The sequence below is a fragment of the Peromyscus maniculatus genome, chromosome 23 (assembly GCF_049852395.1).
Source record: "Peromyscus maniculatus bairdii isolate BWxNUB_F1_BW_parent chromosome 23, HU_Pman_BW_mat_3.1, whole genome shotgun sequence".
NCBI lineage: Eukaryota > Metazoa > Chordata > Mammalia > Rodentia > Cricetidae > Peromyscus > Peromyscus maniculatus.
The window spans coordinates 53,777,409-53,783,693 of NC_134874.1; the positions used below are offsets into that span (position 1 = coordinate 53,777,409).

At 47.0% G+C, this 6,285-nt stretch overlaps 1 long non-coding RNA gene across 1 annotated transcript; it reads right to left on the reverse strand.

Annotated features, from left to right (window-relative positions):
* Window positions 1–1,503: 1,503 nt before the first annotated feature.
* Window positions 1,504–6,111, reverse strand: LOC121825322 (uncharacterized). The gene is made up of 3 exons (XR_006067479.2): window positions 6,079–6,111; window positions 2,894–4,040; window positions 1,504–2,527 (listed from the first exon to the last, which is right to left on the reverse strand). It is a non-coding gene; the product is annotated as an uncharacterized LOC121825322 (long non-coding RNA).
* Window positions 6,112–6,285: the final 174 nt, after the last annotated feature.

Below are 6,285 nucleotides of genomic sequence, written 5' to 3' on the forward strand. Positions count from 1 at the left end.
CACGTGGTTAAAATGATCATTTTTAAAACTTTAGAGACAACTCAGGGGGACTTGTTCTCCATAAATGACAGCTGCAGTGAAGCAGGAAGTGAGAAGCAGGAAGAAGGGAAGCAAAAGCAGACCCCAGAACCATCCATGTAGACACACGGGAGGGAGACGCAGGGCCGGGCGGAGGTGGGGATAGGGACAAGGCACAGGTACACTGGGGTACTGTTACTCCTGTGCTGTGGGATGTTCTGTATGTCCTGTGGGAGCCCGTTCTCCGGTTCCTCGTGGCTTTACCCAGCAGGTCCGCATAGAGGATGATTAGGACCACCGGCCTGAGTGCAGGTGTCTGAGATGGTCTGCACTTGGCTGTGCTGTGGGATGGTCTGTATGTCAAGTTGCTCTGATTGGTCAATAAATAAAACACTGACTGGCCTGTGGCTAGGCAGGAAGTATAGGTGGGACTAACAGAGAGGAGAAAAGAAAGAACAGGAAGGCAGAAGGAGTCACTGCCAGCCGCCACCCTGACAAGCAGCATGAAAAGATGCCGGTAAGCTGCAAGCTGCGTGGCAGGGTATAGATTTGTGGAAATGGATTGATTTAAGCTGTAAGAACAGTTAGCAAGAAGCCTGCCACGGCCATACAGTTTGTAAGCAACATAAGTCTCTGTGTTTACTTGGTTGGGTCTGAGCGGCTGTGGGATTGGCGGGTGACAAAGATTTGTCCTGACGGTGGGCAAGGCAGGAAAACTCTAGCTACACTCCTATATCTCACACATAACTCAAAATTAACTTCAGCTAGATGAAAATTTTGAGATTGAAAGAAAATAAGAAAATTTTAAAGACAACATTGGGGTGTTCCATTTTGACTTTGGGGTAGGGACTTTTTTTGTTGAAACAAACAAACAAACAAGAACCCAAAGGCTAATACAGTTAGATTGCCTAAGAATAAAGCAGTCTTGTTAATGGGAGGGATATCATAGAGAGAAGTAAGAAGGCAACGTTGCTGGGGTTATCTCCTGGTTCTGCCTGGCTCACGGTCAGGACAAATTTCTCTCACCTGCTAATCCCACAGCTGCTCTGACCCAAATAAACACATAGAGGCTTATATTATTTATAAACTGTATGGCCGTGTGGCTCAGGCTTCTTGCTATCTAGTTCTTATATCTTAAATTAACCCACTTTTATAATTCTATACCTTGCCATGTGGCTCATGGCTTATCAGTACTTTATATCATGTTCCTCATGGCTGCAGCATCTCCTCCTCAGCCTTCCACTTCCCAGCATTCTCCTCTCTGCTTATCCTGCTTATACTATACTTCCTGCCTGGCTACTGGCCAATCCCCAGCAAGGCAACTCACAAACTATACCCTCATGGCACTCATAATGGAAGGAATTCCACCCATACTATAAAACATTTCCTATGAACTTATTGGTTGTAACTTGGGATGGTTAGTATAGTGTTACTTTATAAAGACAAAAAAGCACAAAGGGGAAGTAACCCACGTGGTTTCGGAAATGGAAAATGGAAAAGATGGTCTATTGCTTGTGATGGTTAATCTTGATATTTTGATGTGGGCTCATTTTTAGTGACTGAGCCAGCTCTCCAGCCCAGGCACGACTAATCTGAGTTAACATGATTGCATCTGGATAAAATGCAAGCCACTGTGTATTCCTGGGAGAGATTTCTTTGCTCAGATTATGTGAAGTAAGATGAACCCTCCATCTAGGTGACACACTCTGGTGGCAACCCACATAAAAACGGCTGTTTTTGGCCTGCTTGCCCACACTCTTGCTGGTGAATTCATCTATACTGTCACTGAGACATTCCTTTGTCAGCATTAGAATCAACGTCTATCTTCTGGATTCCAGTGTAGAGTGAAGACCAGCAGCTGCCCGGGGATCCTTCAGGCCTCCACAAGCCAGATTCTATCAGCTCTGCTCCTTTAGAGAATCCTGACTCATGCCAAGCCACGGTGAAAAGGATTGGACAATACATGGCATTGGTAAGTCCCATAAAATGTTAATGTGAGTAGAGAGTGCCTCCGGGGACCTTGGTGATGTTGGCTCGGTCTGGGCCACAGGAGGAAGGAGGCGAAGAGCGATGGATATTGAGGTAGCTGGCAGCGGTACTGGGCAGCCTATGGTGGAGGCCACAGCTGTGAGACTGGAAGGAATGCCTGAGTCCCCAAATAGCTGCACCCCAGACTAACTGCTCCCAGGTCAAAGTGAAGTGGCAAAGAGAGGTTCACCCACAGAGGACAGCAGCACCCAGGGCCTGCAGGGCAGGGGCGCAGGAGGGCTCCGATCGTGAAGGAGACCCACACCAAGCTGTCCCCTGCAGGGGAGGAAGCCTGAGAGAGGCCTGGCAGGGGTCAGGGCCAGGGCCAAGGCAGTCAGAACCTGCAGGCCCAGGCAGAAGAGCCGGAGGGAACATTACAGTGCCAGACAAAGGGAGCATGGTCAGAAGTCTGAGGTCCGGGGCAGCGAGGCTCTGGAGGTGGTCCCTTGACCTGCGGGCCACAGTTCCAAACAAGCAGTGCCTATTAAAGAAAAAACAAGCTTTGAGCTTTCCGGGGGCACTTCCTACGGGCACCAATACGTTCTGGGGTGTAGCTGTAAACACAGTGAGTCCCCAGAAGCCCCGATTCCCAACAAAACAGTGGCAATCTCTACCCCCGCCCTTTTTTTAAATATTTTTTTCAAGACAGGTTTTCTCTGTGTAGTTTTGGTGCCTGTCCTGGAATTCACTCTGTAGACCAGGCTGGCCTCGAACTCACAGAGATCGGCCTGGCTTTGCCTCCTGAGTGCTGGGATTAAAAGCATGCAGCAGCACCACCTTCCGGCCTCTACCCTTTTAAAAGCACTGAGGGCTTCTAGTCATGTACATCTGTAGGCAGAGAACTTACCGTCTAGGGTGATGTCCCCGTAACACAGACATCCCTGACCATCATCATCCCTCTTTGCACCAAGAAGCACACACTGCGCAGTACCACCTTGTGGGGTACGCCGGCGGTGACCGCATCCTTGGCTGCAGGGTGAAGCCCTGCATCGTTGACCTTGGATCAGGCAATGGAACTTTCTAGAACAACAGGCTGTATCGAGCCACAGATATCCTATGCACAGAGAGGAGAAGATATACTTTCCTCTGGGTTCAGTAGTAGAGAATAAGTCTTGTTCCATGAGTCATCAGACATGAAGGGAAGAAGAAGATGACGTGGTACAGTGAGTTGTAGGTGACTGTGAGGTACAATCCTCCATGTGGGTACAGGGAATGGAACCCCAGTCCTTTGAAACAGAAGCAAGTACTCATAAGGGCAGAGCCATCTCTTCAGCCCACAAGAATAATAACCTTTGCCTTCTTAGAAATTCCTGGGTTCAGAGTTCAAAGCATAAGAAAGAAACCTTCCGGAGCTATCCTTTAATGACTTCTGTCGGATCTGTTTAGGTGTGTTTGTACATACCGAGCCTCCAAGGCCTTCGGGAGAGGCTTGGGGTGGCTGGAGAGTTACAGATTTTTATTCTCAGTTGATCAAAGCAGAAACACAACGAAGCCCCTCTTCCGGTGTGTGTTCAGCATATCAATGAAGCGCTCGGCGTGAGTGGTGAATGGTAAACCATGTCACTCCGGCTGATGATGACAGTGATGGTGTCTGGGGACGGCAGAATATAGAGTTGTTTACTGCTGTACGCCTCTTAAATGTCAGTGCCTTTGAAAAGCTCTTGTGTGCCGAAGTCACGCTGCATATTAATCAGGGTTCCTCTGCTGAGCACTGAGCAGTCTGCATCAAAAGGCCCAGGGAGTTGGGTTGTCGGGCTGATTCTCTACTTATCTGGGAGCTGCTGAGATGATGTTCCGGCATTTGCATTTTTTTAGCAAGCTCTCCAGGCAATTTTCTGATATTTTCTTTCTAAATGATTTTAAGTACCCTGAAAGAGGCAGCATTTTGTGACCCTCTTGGAAGTCTCTCTAAACAGGGTGTTAAAATCTGCAATTCACAGGGCCTGAGAGATGATGGGTAGGTGGAAGGGCACCTGCCGCGCCAGCCTGGTGACCTGGAATTGGGGGAAGAAGAGAACAAGCTTCACGACGTTGTCCTCTGACCTCCAAGGGCAGGGCACGACATGTGTGCTCACACTGTACGTCAAACATGCATGCATGATCAATAATAATTTTAAATGAAATTCACAGAGATAAAACTTTATAGCATTCCCCGAAATAGTTTGCAAAGAGTGACCCGGCATGACTAGTGACCATGAGTTCCACAGTAATATCCCCTTTGCATCCACAATCTGCTGTCCCTTCTTAGGCTACGAGCCTCGGTCATTTTCTATATTGCGCATTCCAGCTGCCCCACACCTGTGTTTGAAGCTGGCCAATCCCATCCGTTTCTTGCCCTTTTGACAGTGTATAAACTAAGACTTAGTCACGCAGCTGGAAAGTGGGGGACAGGCTCAGAGGCAGCTCCACTGCCCCCATCTGTTGGGTTCTGAAATGCTCTCACTGTTCTCATTTTTAACTCTCTAAACATCTCCACTCAGAGCCCAGCTTCCTCTGATTGGCATTCATGCCCCCGAGAGAGAAACTTCTCTTTCAAATGCTATGGAAAGCAACCTCAACCTGCCCAGGCACTGGGACCCCTGCTCAGCTCCACTGTGAACAAGAGGCTGGAGGCTTAGCTAGGGACCAGTCATGCCCCTCCTACAAATACCAGGAGTTGATGCTCATTGACTAAGTGTGGTTCAGGCCAGCTGATCCCAAGTATCTTGTCTTTTGTGACACTAATTAAGTGGGCCAAATGTGGGGTGGGGCAGCTCTGTCTGAGCTGTGGCGTGGAATTTTGATACTTCTGTCTGTTGTGAGGAGAGACCTGCATTCTACAAGAGACTACATTCTTAAGGTAGCAGGATAACCCACCTAGCTGTGGATATATTCACTGAACTCCAATTCCCAGCAAAGTCTTGTGATAAGCTTGCCTAACTCACATTCATATAGACCAATTAAGAAATATTTATTGAGGGGCTGGAGAGATTACTCTGTGGTTAAGCACACACTGGTTGATCTTGCAGAGGACCTGAGTTTGATTTCCAACACATACATGGTGACTCCCAACCATCTGTAACTCCAGTTCTGAGGGATCTGATGCCTTCTTCTGACCTCCGTGGACACTGAGGTATACATACATACAGACAGACATAACACTAATATACATATAAAACCTTAAAAAAATAAGTATTGAGTAACAAGTGGTAAGCATTATGCAAAATACTGGTAATGTGTCACTAAATTAAGACAGGATACCTAACCTCCTGTTTATATTCCAGAATAGGAAAGCAAAGATACATAAAATCTATCAGAGATATAGCTCAGAGATATGTCTTAGTTAACTTTTCTTTTTTTTTTTTTTTTTTTTTTTTTTTTTTTTTTTTGGTTTTTTCGAGACAGGGTTTCTCTGTGTAGCTTTGCGCCTTTCCTGGAGCTCACTTGGTAGCCCAGGCTGGCCTCGAACTCAAAAAGATCCGCCTGCCTCTGCCTTCCGAGTGCTGGGATTAAAGGCGTGCGCCACCACGCCCGGCTTAGTTAACTTTTCTATTGCTGTGATAAAACACCATAACCAAAGCAACTTATAAAGTGTTTAATTGGGCTTATGGTTCCAGAGGGTTAGAGTCCATCATGGCGGCAGCAAGCAGCAGGCATGTTGGCTGGAGAGGCAACTGAGAGCTCACGTCTCGAACCAAGCAAATGGGGAGCAGACATACAGGAATGGTGCAAGTCTTCTGAAACATCAAAGCCTGCCTTGAGGACACGCCTCCTCTAACACGGCCACACCCCCTCCAACAAAGCCACACCTCCTAATCCTTTCCAAATAGTTCCACCAACTGTGCATTGAATATTCAAACAGATGAGCCTACAAGGTTCATTTTAATTCAAATCACCACAAGTGCTAAGAAAAAAAAAGTTATGGAGTGTCCAACTTGGTTGATCACCAAATCAGCCCATGACAATAACTTAAGTATAATTGTTCCAGAGTAGAGTCCTCAAAGTGGGATTAGGTAATTGGAAGGTATAGACAGTAAAGGAGGAAAATCTCACCTTAAGGGGCATCATTGTAAATGGCTGGGACTCAAGCTCCATGGAATAATGGCAGCTTTATTGAACGTGCTTTAGAATGTTCATTGAAGTCATAGAAGACTGGAGAATTCCCCCATCACTCCTGTCCCTATAGATAACGGGTTTCTCCGATTTGGTTCTAGGCTTAGAGATGTGCTATGATTGTTGTCTGGACTCCACCAGCCCAGC